The following is a 15,757-nucleotide window of genomic DNA, read 5'->3' as shown; positions in this document are numbered from 1 at the left end:
GCCCCAGGTCAAGTCCTTGGCTGGCACAAGCAGTTTAAGAGTATTTACCAGAAGTGCAAAATAATGTAGGCACTGTGGTTTTGGGGATGAACTTTGCCACCAAGTTGTGCCCTTTCTGAAGGTAGGCAATGCCCTGGGCTACCACACTGCTTTTTCTGGCCCTGCCCAGGCTGAACCAGAGCCTTCTGGGACCAAGATGACTCCCTCCTTGTTCATGACTTCTGATATGGGCTTACACTGCTCCCCTCTTTCTCTGTCTGATGTTTTAACCCACCTCACATGGATGCTCATTGGGATGGAGGAAAAAAAATTGCACATTTAGCTTAAATAATTAGTGTTGGCAACTGAAAGCTGGGTCTTGTGATGGGAAATTGCCAGACAACTGGCCATGGATAGGATGCCAGCCTGACCTATTGCATTACCCCTCTGCTCCTGAGCTCTGGGAGGAACATCACTTTCCAGCTTGCTTCCAGCTGATTTTATCCATCTACATTCTTTTAATAATATATACCATCCTAATATTGGTATTTATTTTTCTGTAATTAAACTAATTTATATCTCAAAACTGTACCAACACAAATGGAATTTCACCTGATAAACCAGTGTGTCTGTGAGAAGGATGGCAACACAACTTATATTAGGATAAAAGACTGGGATCAAGTAGTGTTTCCAGAAGTGTTTGGCCTCCCATAACTTTTCCTATTTTTTTCATTTTCAGTACTGAAAAGTGTAAGGATGAACTATTAATCTGCTTCCCAGCAACATAAACCTGTATGACATAATTTTATGTTTAGTGATTTCAGTATTTAAACTTTAGGGTTTCTTTATTCCTTGAATGAGGATTTATAATTTTTCCACATTTCCCACCTACAGGGAATGTTTCTTGTCAGGACTGAAATGTGATGCCACAGTGAGGTCTCTACTCCTAATAATCATTAGCTTTAGCCCAGTGCACATATTTTATAGAATGAACTACATGTACATAATATCTATAGAATTTATAGATATATAGATATCTATAGAATCTGTATCTGTATGGTAAGGGGAGGTCCCTTACATGACAAATCTTAGAGGAGAATGGCATAATGGAGAAAAAACAGGAAATAAACTTAGAACAAGTTTTCTATTGCTTCAAGAAAGTTTTCTCAGTGTGACTTATGTTACTAGTTGCAGAACATTATCCACAGATAACTAAAAGTAGTTGGAGACTTTATAGGAGCCTGTGAATCAAACAAACGTTAGCAAGGTCTCTGATATGTCACCTGAAGCTAAGCCTGGATGATCAAGCACTGCTAATGCATTTCTGTGGATAGATGAGCTTCTTCCTCTTTCTCTCCAGCTAAATGATCTCAGAGTAGACCGAGATGCCCAAGATAGATAGTCTGACACTCATATTAGTAGGGACAGAGACAAGCAGATACTATGAAGGCCTTTGGCCCATCCTTGGATTCTTGTCTGTTTGCTTTGTGTTAGTGTTCCCACGGAGGAGGATGCTAACTAGATTTTCAGCATGAATTGGACATGGTTTTCTTTTTAGCGACCTTGGGCGTGTTTTTCTGAAACCCTCACCACTCCTCCAGAGAGTTAACACCGAGATTGCCATAATGCGTGGTGTTTACCATGGTTTCTGTACAGCGACAAGCTCTGTTCAGTGCATTGGCTTCAGGATGCAATTTTGTCAAAGCCATGAGGAAATGAAGCTTCAGTGATGTCACACTGGTGAATGACATCCATCTGCCTCTGGGGCCTGCTAATAGATTTTTAATTTGCTGGTCATTATTAACTGTAGAGGACAAGAGATCTCAAAGGTATTGAGTTTCTGCAAGTTTTATAAGAATTAGCCTTGGGATGGAGAAAAACATGCCAATCCTTATTCTACAAGGACCACTGAATGTTTTCAACCCTTATTAAACAGTGAGCCAACTAAGTTTATATTCCAGACCCAAATGCATTTAAAATTAGCATTCACTGCGCCTGCTGCTTACAGAAATGCTAAGCAAAACAAATACTCATAAGTCAATCCTAATGAAGCATTGACTTTGAAGATGGTACTGAAAGGAGTGCTGGATTTGTCTTATAGTTTTGCATATCTGGCAAGTAGATGTGTTTACCTAATGCTTAAGCAATGCTGTGGGGCCATGCCTGTTGATGTCTGTGCTGTGCAGTAGCTTTCAGTGTTGTGAAGAGCACAACCTGCAGTATGGGTTGGTGAGCACCTGCATTCCAGAGGAAGTAGACTGTTTTTGCTCTGCCTTATGATTCTTCTCCTTCATCCTTTGTGTTTGTCCTGTTGATGCAAAGCTTTCACATAATGGAGGACTTCTAATCCCTTTATTTGAGGTTCAGGCTCAGCATGAAGATAAATGGTCTAAGCTGCTGAGAACTCACTGTGATAAACAACTAAATACCAGGAAACAAGAAAACATCATCACATGGAATTATTTTATTTTCTTAAGAAAATCTCGCTGAATAATGCTCACACGTGGTGTTCTTTGCATTGTGTGGCAGTGAAAGAGATCGGTATTCATTCAGGCAACTCCTGATGCAGTTCTTCTCTTGAAGCAATCATTATCATTTTGTCCTGCCCTGCAAAGTTTTACAGCTGCCCCTGGTAGGTCTTGAATAGCTTGGAGGACCCTACCAAGACATCCACAGAAAATGAGGTTCTTTTCCATAGCCCAGGAGGGGTTTAAAACTGGGGCATGCTTGTTAAAGGATTGTGTCCCCAAACACTTCAGGATCCAAGAAGATAGGAAGAAATCACCAAATTTCCAGGTTCTCTGAATTAATGCTTCAGGTCTTCAATTTGGATGTGGGGGCCACCTGCTTTGAGGTGTGTACTGCAGTGCTGGTGTGTGGGGATGCGAGCAGAATTTCCTCTTCCCATGGGCAGTTTGCACTGTAATTGGAGTTTGGTGAATCTGTGTGCATAATCTGAAGTCCTTGGATGTCTAGGTTTAGAGACAGATCTTATTCGCATTTAAGTAGGGTTAGCTGAATTGATTTCATGTGGCTACATTAATATTCTCCAGCCAAAGACCTAGAGTTTTCAGTTTTTGTTCTGTTAAAAATAAGAGCCTTTAACTTTTGTTGTTGCCTAGAAAGAATTATAAGAATTATAATGCAGCAATCTCTCAGTCAAAACATTTGTACTCAATTCATTCTGCCAGAGGAAACCTCTTTCATGGTGGTTTGGAGAAACAGTCCATACCAAAAGTAGAAATAGATATTCTAGTGTTGCTTGCAGGAAAGCCACGTAGAGTTCTAGGGCAATTTTTATTATAGAAGCACAACATTTAATGGTACATATCACTGAGTTATTTTTTTGCCCTTTCCAGGAACTGCAGGGGACTTTTTATACTTCCATATGAAATCCTTTCTCTTTCTACCACAAATTTATTTAATTGCATTTCACACTGCAAGCTCTCTTTTCCCTGCTGTTTTTGTTCTGCTCTGCTGCCTAGAAGTCTCTTATATTTGGGACATGCGGGACAGCTACAGCTGTAGAAAAAATCTGTTCATTTAAGTTTTTGGATCTAAAGCAGCACTTGCTTGTATTCCTCTATAATCTATTGCATAGTTTCTAGGAACTCAAAAATGTGTCCAAGAAAAGAAAGTTTGGATAATCTACATATATGCAGTTTCCAGTGGGATACAATGTATGAAGGTCGCTCCAAAAGTAATGCCTCCTATTTTATTATGTCGGCTCCCAATACCAGAGGCAGATGGTGGTGGTGGTATGGCAGTAGAAGTTGAACCTTCCCATCAGTATTGTGTTGCATGTTGTTGATATGCAACAGATGGCAGCAGAGGGGCAGTCTGACAGAATGCTGTCTGACATGGAAGTGCAGGGACAGTTTCTTATTTAGGAATTTAAAGTTTCTGAAATATTGACAAAAAGTCGTGCCAAGGAATAGTTTTAATCCTATGTTTATAGTCACTCCTGGTCAGTTAGCCTGATCTATTCATTATTCAGTGTTTCGCCAATTTTTATGTCCTCTCAAACTTCAGCAGTAAAAAGTAAATACTTTCTTCCAAATCTTTCATTAACTTACAAATGAAAATAAGAAACTGTCCCTTAAGCACTTTATTAATATTTCCTATTTGTCTTACTGCTTATAGCTATATTTCAAAATATATACATTTGAAAGTATGTCATTTGTTCAGTATCTCTACTTCCCTATAGAAAACAAATCTCTTGAAGGAATACTGCCAGTACTTAGCTGAACTGTTTTACTAGGACACAGCAAATATTAGCATTCCAGATATGTGCACAATACATCTACAAAGGCTGAGTTAAATTATTGAGGAAAACATTGAAGCAAATCATATTAGACTGGCTGATAAGTATACTGTAAGCCACAAAGAATTTAATTAGAACTTCAGCATTTGATAGCTAGCTACCAGGCTATGAGTATCTGATGATCTAATTTGACATTGTATTACCTTGAAAATTCTTTATGCACAGGCAATACCCCCAAAAACATTAGATTATAAACACTGCATTGTTTTACATAGCACTTGAAATGCACCGAATTTGGCTAAAATGCGTGAGCATCTGCAGTGATTTTCCTAGTTCTACAGTAAATTAGATAGACATTCCACAGATAGGCAAATATACATACATATATATTATATTTGTTTGTACACAAGGAAGAGACTCATTTAGAAGTCTAAATGTTGGTCTGCACATATGTGCCTCGTAGCACAGAATATAAACTCTTTGAATCCTTGTCCTCAAGGTAGCTGGACTTCATCCATTGGCTGTAGAACTTTCCTTCCCATTTTGTAGTTTTAGGAGGTCATATTGACAAACAATTTGAGATGAGATACTTGTCATGAAAGTGCCTCTAGAAAATGAATTCATTAATAAGACATTAGAATCTGGGGAAAAAAAATATTTGTATATATTCCTTTGCATTTTTTCATCTATTGGTGAAACTGTGGATGCCTGCTAATTTTTAATCCCGAGTACAGGACATGCCCATTTATTCCTCAGTAAATCAGTGATGGGCTACCCTAATAGTTGGCAGCATGGAAGAGAGCTGATGGTATGGAACAACATGAAGAATGTAAGAAAGAAAAGCTTTTCCTAATTTAAATAAATTATATTAGGAGCTGGGCAGGTTCAAAGGAAAAATGGCAAATATTATATCAACAGTATCTAGAAGAGAGTCCTCATGGCTTTGATTTAGAGGCAAGTTGTAACTCTTCTGCTTTTACATTTTTCTTCTTTAAATGACTTTCAGTTGTGTTCTGCAGATACTGGAGCTTCCATCACCTATTTCAGTCTTCAGAATGCTGGGCACACGCAGTTGCAATCTTGTTCTTTGCATACTTGTTAATATCTGAGACATTTTCTGCCTTTTAGTAATTCTCTGCAACTACAAATACAAACCATAATTTCAGATTGGACAAGTGATACTAGATTTCCAAATCAGCATGTTGATCAGCTCACTATTTGGGATTTGTTTAAAAAGAAATCAAATTGAATTAACTGCCGCTGAAGGCAAAGTAAATTAACTGTCATTATGAGCAAGAGATGAGAATTAGGACCTTGCCACAGGAGGCTAAAGGCTACAGTCCTTCCCACTTAGCTCTAAACACATAACTGAAACACCCTATATCATAATGTTTTACATTCTCTGCATAGATAAAAGAGAGAACAAGGTATTATGAAGGGTCAGTTTGGGTGTGAGGCAGGCTGAATCACTCTCGGCGGGTGATTAAGCATCAAATTCAGGCCTAGTGAATCTGGGCTTTTGCAAAGAGGAATACTTCTAAGAGAAAAAGCAAATTACCTGCTTCGAGATCCTGAGTAGATTAGGAAAACCATAATGATAGCACAAGTTCTGCTGTCAAAGAAAAATGAGACATTAATTGAGTAAAGTGATAGACTGAAAAAACATTCTTTCTTGAAGGAAATGGTGAAAACAGGAGTTTCAGAACCTACAGTGCTGAAAAGAGATTTAGGGATGTGATGATACTAATAGCAGCACAGAAAGTTGTATGTAATTAAGAAGTATTTCTTAGATAAGAATGAGGTGGTATGTCTTGAACTGGAAATTACTCATGAGGGACTAAAATGTTCGAAGAGAATATAAGCACGTCATCCATCTGATTTATTCAATACACTTCCTGCATGATCTCAGATGGAAATTAGATGCTCGTGGAGGGCACGCCCTCAATCTCACAACAGAGGTCTGCTTCATTCGTTGACTGTGCAGCCATCTGCTTGAGTAAGATCCTGTACAGAGATGCAGTATATGGATTTCTATGGTCTAGTTCAAGAGGGACAGCAAGAAAGCACATTACTCTGTCCCTAAGCTACAGGCACAGTGTATCACTGTAATTATTAACTTGTTTCTTTAATAAATTTTTCTGGTTGCTGTGGGTTACTGCTTGTCAATGGGCAATTTCATCAGTCAGGGAGTAGAAACAGAGCCCTAGGCTTCAATTCTTTTAAAGTTCCCTTCTTCAGGCCTTGTTTTTATTATCCACCGGATGACCATAAACCATCTGACAACACTTGATCACTCATGCTGGCAGTTCTGTGACTGTTTAACATAGAGAAGAAAACACATTCCTTTAACCAAGGAAACACAGTCAGCACTCCTATTTCCCATAACCTTTGATGAATGTTTGATAACATTTCAAACCCAACTCATCTTGGAGGAGGATCGTGCTCTCAGCTCACAAAGAAAAGACAGTGAAGCAAACTCTAAAGAAAGTACTGACCTGGTGATTTGCTTTACTGTATCACTTGACGCTTGAGTGACACATAGCTTGCTGTTGTTTCCATATTCCATGAGCAATCATAGCATCTTTCTGAAAATACCGAGTGGCTACTCAGAGGTTTCTTGTAGATCTTTTGAACATTTTCCTTTTCTGGATTCTTAGAGCACAGTTCTTTGTACCACAAAAAAATTCATTTTGGCCAATTTTGTACAGATGTCTAAAAATGTTAAAGTAAATGGTGATAATGGACTGTCCCCATTAAAATTGTTGTTAGCAAGGCCTGGCCCTCTGGATCTTTCTGAAGGAGAGACATGAGGCTAATAGCAAAAATAAACAGCAACAGGACATTAACTCAGTGTGCTGTCCTGTTGCTAATAGGGTCAGAAACCATCACTGTAAATGTAAGATCATTACCTGTTGCCTTCTTCACATTTCCCACACTGATTCTACCACAAAACTAAAGAGTCTGTAAGAACTCATGCCTATTGTTTTAGGACATCAGCTTGCTCTATGATTACTCAGGTTATGCTGATAATAGATATGCTAGATGATTTAAGTATTTCTTAACATCTTTGTGTTCTACTACGGTCATTTCAGAAATCACAGCTTACAGTATGAGAAAAAAAATGGAGTAAATTGTTGTTTTAAGCACTAAATGCAAATCAAACTCAGATCTTTAAGCACTGAGCAGTCATTGTAAAAAAGCACAGTGCAAAAGCATCAGATGTAAGAGAGCTTGAAAGGACAGAGGCAAGACTGTAGTCTTTTACATACGAAGCAATAACTTCTATCTTAGTTTTAGCTGGAACTCAGCTGTCATTTTCTGTTCCCTACTGCACAATGTTTTTCAGTAGCAGAAATATTGTGTTACAAGTGGAAAGAAAACAGCCACTTACAAATGTTTGTCTTTGTGGAATCTATCTTACAGTCACCTGAAATAATCTGTGCATCTCAGCTCTTGCATCTCTGTGCTCAAGGGCTGCTCTTTCACCCTGGAGAAGGTCAGATGTGCCAGAAACTCCACTGTTACCATAGAGACTCAGAAATGTCACTGTGCACCAATGGGACAGGAGTGAATGCTGACTCTGCTTGTCTCCATAGTAACAGATGAATGTCCCCATCTTCACCTCCAAGGGTTGTCCCTTGAGGAGCTCAGCTGAAGGAGCTCAGTGTTGGCAACAACTTCTGGATTCTGCCAAACTACCTCAGATGAGCTAATTAAGCTTCTGCGAAGCATGATACATGATGGTTGAGGAGAAGACTTCATTATTCATAAATGGAACATGAAAGCAGCAAGAAGTCTTCTACTGCAGCCCCAAATAGAGAGTTTACATAAAGTAAAATGACAAGGCATCTGAGGGCAGAGATAGCTGGTAGAGAAACTGACGGACGTAGTCTTGTCGGTTATCTTGTTACAACACCACACTGACACCAAGGCTGTGTATGGTGATAGAAAAGCCTTTTAGAAGTAAACAGAACCATACCTAGTTCCACTATACCTGCTCAAGTGACATAGAACAGGAAGACTCTCATTCCTGATATATAATTTAATTCTTTTTTTTTTTTTAACAAAAGTATTCAATGATCTGTTGTTTGAGATGCTTTCTGAGAGTTACATCTCAATGGGAAGCATGAGATGATATAGTAGCAGTTGTGACCATCATCATAGGATCATAGGATCATAGAATGGCCCGGGCTGAAAAGGTTCACAGTGATCATCCAGATTAAATCCCCCTGCTGTGTGCAGGGTGTACACCAGACCAGGATGCCCAGAGCTTTCTGTTCAGGATTCTATGGATGTTGGCTTAGAGGACTTGCCTTGAATGATAAACTCTAGAACATCAAGTATTTCTTACAAACAGAACATAAACACCTTGTGGTTATGATTCATGCAGCAGTCTCCACACTGTACTACAGAGGTGTTCTTAAATGGTCTAATGGGAATTTTGCTGGAGGATGAGGACAACCAAACATTGGCTCTGGAACTGTGAAAGCCTTGTCAGAAAGGGCTGCAGATGATGTGAGAGGCCAAAAGTGCAGGAGAAGTTTGTTTGTTTGTTTTTTCCCTTCAGAGAGTGATGAAGCACTGGAACAGGTTGCCCAAGAAGGTCATGGGTGCCTCATCCCCGGAGGCATTCAAGGCCAGGCTGGATGTGGCTCTGGGCAGCCTGGTCTGGTGGTTGGTGACCCTGCCTGTGACAGGGGTTTGAAACTAGATCTTTGAGGTTCTTTTCAACCCGGGCAACTCTATGATTCTATAAAGTAGTGAGAGATCTCTGCTGGTAAGGATGCTTTCTCACAGAAATATAATGAAGATCAATATTACGCCTTGAATACGGAATCCTTTTTATGTCAAGGGAGCAAATGCTTCTGGGGAAGGCTGTGTCAGGGAACACTGGCCCACCAAAAGTGGTAATAGTATATTAAGATCACTATTCTATGGTTTGTGATTAAATTCAAGAGTAAGTACTGATTTATTTATTTTTGTTATTAAGAATTGTGTGCGTGTCTCTCTTGCTCTCGCAGATTAGAGCTGTGATTTAGCATCTGTAGGTAAATTTGGGGAAATCAATTATACAGGAATCAAGATATTATGCGCTTCTTTTACTAGTTTCATATTGCATTTCTTCCAACTAAGACAGGATAACTTGACAATTCAGCAGAGAATTTAGAACTGCTTTATATTATTATTGAGCATAATGCTCTGGAAATGTAGAGAAGCTGTAATTCCCTAAATCATACTGAGTAGGTCTACTAAGACTATACCCATTTCTCCTGAATAATAAGGATAAAAGTCCTCTGGTAATTGGATGTATTTGGAAACCAAGTGAATATCTCCACTAGTTAATCATGTTCCTTATAGATTAGCATAAATAGACAATTTGTTAGTAATAGTTAACTTTACTATGAGGTACTTACTGTCACATTAACATATATGAAGGATTGATTGCAGAGAGTAGTGTTAAGAAAGAAAACCAGTAAAAAGGAAGTAAGATAATAACTTCTTCAAAGTAATTGTTTTCTTCAGCATTAATGAAAATGAAAACAACAGCTTACTTAATTAAAACAGAAATAAATGAGATCTTAGTCACTCCACAGCACAAAATACAACTTGCAGAACTATATTCCAGCTCCTCAAATAACACTGCTATCATTTCAGTTTAAGGGACTAAGATGAATTATTTTCTATTTCTATTATTTCAGTAAATTGTAGGTCTGATTATTTATTTATTTATTTAATTCAAGGCACTTTGAAATATCTGAAATACAAGTATATTATTTTTCTTTTTTTGTTGTTTTACTTGTTGTCTTTGCATATGTCACTAGTGGATTTTCTGACATTTTAATATCCAGACAATGATAACTAACATTCAAAGCAAGTGAGAAGAAAACACTATGTGCTTCAAACTAGGGACGTTTTTTACATACACCTGTTGAACAATAGCACTTCTACTTTGGCTGATGAGTTTAGAGTTAGATTACATTTCTTCCAGTTTAAAAAAAAAAAAAAAGTAATTTTTTTTTCTTTTTTTTTGCTTTCAGTTTGTGAAATACTGTAGGAGGAAAATTAACTTCCCACCACACCTCCGTTTCTTATATTCTTAAAACTTCCAAGCCTGATTCACTGGTGTATGACTTCAGTTTCAAGTGATTCTACAATGGATGTGCACAGGAGAAAGTGCCGCTGAAGCAGCACCATGGAGGATCAGACCCATTATCTTGGCAAGTGACTAATATCGCGCTCCACAGCACAGGCTTTAAATCTGCATCACACTATTTTTATTCAGGATGTAACTTTCTGCTTCAATTGAATTGCTTTATTTTTCCGGGAAAGCCATACTGAAGCTTAATTGAGGGGAGGGAAAAAAAGACAGTATTGACACTGGATTAATAACGGGGGTAAAAAGTTTACCTCCAGTGAAAAGTTTGTTATATTACAGATCAACGAGTAGAGATTGGGATAAGAAATGGACTGCCTGAAATACTGTGAAGAACAACTATTTGCAGTGTTTTCAAATTGAATAAGTCAACAGGATTCCAGTGACATTCGGTGAAGAGATATTTAAAGCCTTGTCCCTGGAAAGGATTTTCATGGCATTCTGGAGTCCTGTTTTGATTGTTTTACTAATAGGATTTTCTAATTGTTACCTCAAAATGTCCTTATTGAAACAGAATCTGGGGTTGCCAGCTTTGACACGTTGTCCTTAAGTTTTTGTTGAACAGTCACTGCAGGGGCTCTCAGAAATGGGTGGCTTAGCAGAGACATGCTTTAGCAAAAGGTCAAAGAAAATCATACAGAAATCTTGAGTGTATTTTCAAGTGGACACTTAGGAGCTTTCCTGGAATAAAAGGATGTTAAAGGAATTTTAGGAACAAAGAGTCCTTGATAAGCATTTATTCTGTTTAGCTGTGGTTTTAGGAGAAATGTTCAGCTCAACCTAAAATATTTCACTGTTGAACATCTCAAATCAAGCATCACCTTTCAATAGGTGAAGTAGAAATGCATAACAAAACAAAAGAAAAAAATAGGCTCCAAAAATTGCCAGGACTAATTTAATTCCAGAACGTTTTAATTTTTGTCAAGGTTAGAAAGATCAGGACTGGGAAGGACAAGTTCAGATTGCTAGATTGTGTTCTAGAAATAGCAATTCTAAAAAGACTTTAAGGTTAATGGTAGACAACCTTGATGTGTGCCTCCTAGGAGATTCTAGGAATGGAGAAGTGTTCTGTTGTTGTATTATTATTATTTTTTCTTAAAGAAAAACCATTAGGAAGAAACAAGAAATGGAACTTTCATGATATCTACAGAATAGCTCTTCCAGGTTTTGTGCCCTCAGATGAAAGCAACTTTGTGAAATTGCTGAAAGAGAGCTGCAGGACTGATACAAATTCTGGAAGGTACTCAGGCAAATGGAGAGAAGAATCTTCAAATAAAAAAATACAGTCTGAACAAAGTTGTACAAAAAAGCAAGCAACATCTCAGCTTAAAGATGCTACAAAATGTAATCTAGCAGAATTCAGAATCTTCATCACGCCTATGAGATGTGCAGCTTCTGGTTTATAAAATCAAACATTTAGAAGCCTTCCTGAAAATCTGATTTCAATCTGGTAGTCAAATATTAAAGTTGTAAAAATTCCAAGTGCAGTATTTTTCTTTCTGCTCAATTAACCAATGAAATACTTGCTAATGGGAGTAATAAACTCTCAGCTACTGCAGTCTTTTGCTCAAGACTTATTTTCCAAAAATATGTGCTATGTGTGTTACGTATTTATATAGCTCTGTTTGGTACTGGGGAAGTGCAATGACCTACTTTATTCATAAGGTCAGTTCAATGACCATTTTGACTTTGTGGTCTTTAAAATTTAGGATGCAATTTAGGATTTAGATAAATTTCTAAAACAAAATCCTATTCAGGAATTTGAAACCTTTTATATCTTATTTTACTTATGTGCTTAAATGTCTTCAGATCTCAGAAACAGCTGTAATCCGTAGACCTTTATTTCCCTAAGAAAACATGCCACCAGTTCCTAACACTTCTGCAGGACTGATGGGCTGTGGTTACTCTTTGCTCAGCAATCTGTATGTTTAGCTTTGTGCTGCCAGCTGGGATGGCAGACAAGATTGGCTCTATGCCACCCTGTGAGAGGAGGAACATAGATTGTATTATTTCCATTTCATTTAAAACTAATATTTATGATCTGGTCATTAAAGTGGGAAGGAAAGTACCTGTCCTTATTTATTTATAGTATTAAAAATGCAACCATGCAATGTTTTTAAAACAGTAGCAATACATAAAAATAACAATATAAATTACAAAGTCAAATGAGGCTAATATCCCATTCAGTGCGGTTTATTGAAGGCTTATAGCTTTAATCATGGGCTGAAGGAAAGGCTGGTAGAGGCGATTTGCCATCTGAGCTATTCAAATAATTACCTTGGCACTTTCTGTGGAGAAGTAGAACAGAGCAGAATATTTTCCAAAACTTCCAAATTTTAATTCTGGTACCTCTTCACTCCCTTAGAATAGAAATAAGTATACCATAAAAGGCCATTTTATGTATTATTTTTCTGCAAAATAGATTATTTAGCATTAACAGGAATGGCAGTTGCTGGCCTATAAATGTGTCAAAAAGAGATGTTAGGTAAGAGTCTGAGTTTCAATCAAGACTCCATGATTGAGTCATTAGACCCCAAACTTGAGGTATTTTATCTACTTTAGTAGACAGACAACACTTTTTCCTGAGGTGATATCTGTTTCTACAATGATAGATAGTTACATGAGAACATAACCACACTTTATGGCTATAGAGCTCCTAGGTTTCTGTCATAATGGACCCCCTCAAAAAGATCTGAAGTTGCCAGCACATTCTAGACTGCAGTTGCTACCAGTCCTACTACAATTAGTACTAATGCTAAAGTATGTGGGGAACTAACGTGATTTATTATTTTTTAATAAAGAATAATTCTGTGGCCTAGAATGTCACTATATAAAACAGTAAGGTTAGGTCTTATGCTTATACAGAACTCTTTTTAAGTATGTCATTTATACTTTGAATATGTAACATCCTACAGCTTAAATAGAAATTTAGTGAAATCACTAGGAACGTTTATGTCAAGGATTACTTGTGGGTGTAGATATGTAGCAATTTAGATATAGTAGATATACAACAATTTGCCTACTTCTCCCTGACTTCTTAGTTTCCATTTGAAAAGAAACGCTCAAAATTAAAGAACAGAGACCTTCTGTTTTTCCAATGGTATTTTGTTCTATACTGACAAGTCATTTTACTTGATCATTATACGTTTCAGTAGAGAACAGCAACTAAGGCAAAGTCATCCTTAAAGTTAAAACAGGAAACACTTTCATTTCAAAAAACCAAAATGCTTTGTTTTAAAGTAAGACTACAAATGCCACAAATAAATCTTCTAGGCCTTAGTCTTCTTCAGTCAACATTTATGAGAGTTTCTATCCTGCAAAAGCAGGAGTACATGGTTGTTAGAACTTCAATTTCTATGCACAAGTGCACATTGTTTCAATTGGGGGGGAAAAAAGAAACAATCTATTCTTCATTTCAAGCAAGCAAGAGCTGTAGAATTATATGTTTTTTAGAGTGAATTGACTGCCACTGAGCACAACTATTCAAGCGGTCTACGTATTACTGCAGAGATTTCTGCAACTAACTATCTGATGGATAGCCTCAGAATTCTGTGTAGATTCATTTGATATCTACATTTATCATAGTCTAAAATTTTTACATCAACCTTCATTCTTAGGACAAATTTCTGATTAAGGTTAGTTTCCTTTCAGCAGTTCTGAGATCTGTTATTCTTCTGTCCTTCCAAACTTGCAGACCTCTCCTTTCTGACTACACTTAATTGTAAAATGGTGTTTGTTGTGTGTTCTTTGTAAGTAACAATGCATGATTTCACTATCTAAGAACTCCATTCCAGAAGGATAATTCTTAGTAGAGAGTACCTGCTTGGGCAGTCTGGAGTGCAAGGAAGACCCAAACTTCCTGATGCTGTCAGTAACCTCAGAATGAACACTGAAGTTATCAAGTTTTTCCATGATACCAGTATGTAGATTTCTTTTTAATATTTTAAATGTCCCTGGAGTCCTTTTTCACATTTCACTAGGTGTGTGATATAGATGAACCATTTTATTTCATGATTAATTGCTCTTTCTTTGAGTATTATCATGTGCTTCCCATTATACAGATTTCTAATATTCACATCAGCTTTTTCTGGTGTGGGAGTTTCAGACTGACATTAGCTGGCTTCCTGTCATTGTGACCCTTTATAAGTCATCACTATGTAGCAGCAGGGAACATGGAAAACAGCAATCTCGGTCTCATGTCTTCTGTGAAAAGCATATGCCTTATTAGAAGGAGTACAACTTCACTGCTGTCCTGACGCACTCAGTTCCATTGTTTCTCCAGATCAATTCACAATGAGTGGGATCGGTGCTGTTATCTGGGCTGAGATGTGACAATGTTATCAAGGAAACTTATTTTTTGGGTTCAGCTACTTCTCAAATTGAACTTGCTTTTCAACTTAAATTCTACTTACTGATGTCCATGGGATTTAAAATAAATAAAGCAGTTTTCTTCCATGACGGAGCACTTTTTTTTTTTTTTTTTCATTCTAAATAATTCACTAGAACACTGATTCCATTTCACATTTGTTGCCATCAGACTTTTTATTTTTAAAGTAAATTACATCTCTCAGAAATTGTATTTGTAATAGAAAGTTGCTTCTATTCTTCCTTATCCAAGCAGTATGCATTTTCTACAAATGAACAGAGAAAGCAGGCATTTTACAAAGTCAGGACTTTACACAGCAGCACTTCCCCTCAACAGGGGAACAGGGGAAGTCAATCTTCATCTTCCCACCTGCATTCGGGAGGGAGTGGACCTTCACCACTGCTACTGACTCCGTGTAGCCTCAAGTTTGAAGTACGGAGACAAGTTCTCAACTGATGTTGAGTACAAAGAAGTCTAGCACCTCTTCAACTTTCTTGAAGTGTTGGCTGCTTTCAGTAAAGCCTTCCCTGAGAAAGGGAACAGAAATACACAAACCAAAACCTGAGATTTCAGGTTTCCGTAATGTACATAACTGTTCTGCAGAGCAGAAATGTGCGAGTAAGAAGTCATATGACTTGCTAATAGGGTAGTAAGCATAATTAACCTTTTAACACACTAATACATCATTTGAAATGTTTGCAGTCTAGATAGCAACTATGTTTTAGCATTGAGTGTCCTTGAAGGCAGATTATGTTTTTCTAAAATACTTATGAAAATTGATGTTTGACAACTCTGTGACAGCTGATACTGTAGCAGTGAAGAGATGCAAATACAGTGCTAACAAGCAGTCAATATTTGGAAGAAGATCTAATTTACAGTTATTACTTACAGGAGCACACTTTCATGAGATAGTTTAAGGTTCGCAACACCTGCTAATTGCAGGAGCAATCTCTGCTTTTGTTTTTTCCTGTCATTTGTTGTATTCTAGACAAGC

The 15,757-nt window shown here is 37.4% G+C and overlaps 2 long non-coding RNA genes across 4 annotated transcripts; one reads left to right on the top strand and one right to left on the bottom strand.

Annotated features, from left to right (window-relative positions):
• Nucleotides 1-4,610: 4,610 nt before the first annotated feature.
• On the bottom strand, nt 4,611-7,764 carry LOC107313856. Of its 3 annotated transcripts, none has more exons than XR_001555221.2 (4): nt 7,635-7,764; nt 6,739-6,828; nt 5,802-5,855; nt 4,611-5,384 (listed from the first exon to the last, which is right to left on the bottom strand). It is a non-coding gene; the product is annotated as an uncharacterized LOC107313856 (long non-coding RNA). The 3 variants fall into 3 exon arrangements; XR_001555226.2 differs by having other exon boundaries at nt 7,671-7,764; XR_001555224.2 differs by lacking the exon at nt 6,739-6,828 and having other exon boundaries at nt 7,671-7,764.
• An 88-nt stretch (nt 7,765-7,852) lies between these two features.
• On the top strand, nt 7,853-10,461 carry LOC116653412. Its single transcript, XR_004307184.1, has 2 exons — nt 7,853-7,909; nt 10,282-10,461. It is a non-coding gene; the product is annotated as an uncharacterized LOC116653412 (long non-coding RNA).
• Nucleotides 10,462-15,757: the final 5,296 nt, after the last annotated feature.

The sequence above is a fragment of the Coturnix japonica genome, chromosome 4 (assembly GCF_001577835.2).
Source record: "Coturnix japonica isolate 7356 chromosome 4, Coturnix japonica 2.1, whole genome shotgun sequence".
Taxonomy (NCBI): domain Eukaryota; kingdom Metazoa; phylum Chordata; class Aves; order Galliformes; family Phasianidae; genus Coturnix; species Coturnix japonica.
Note: the sequence above shows the minus strand (reverse complement) of the source record. Positions and strands in the feature narration are given on the sequence as shown.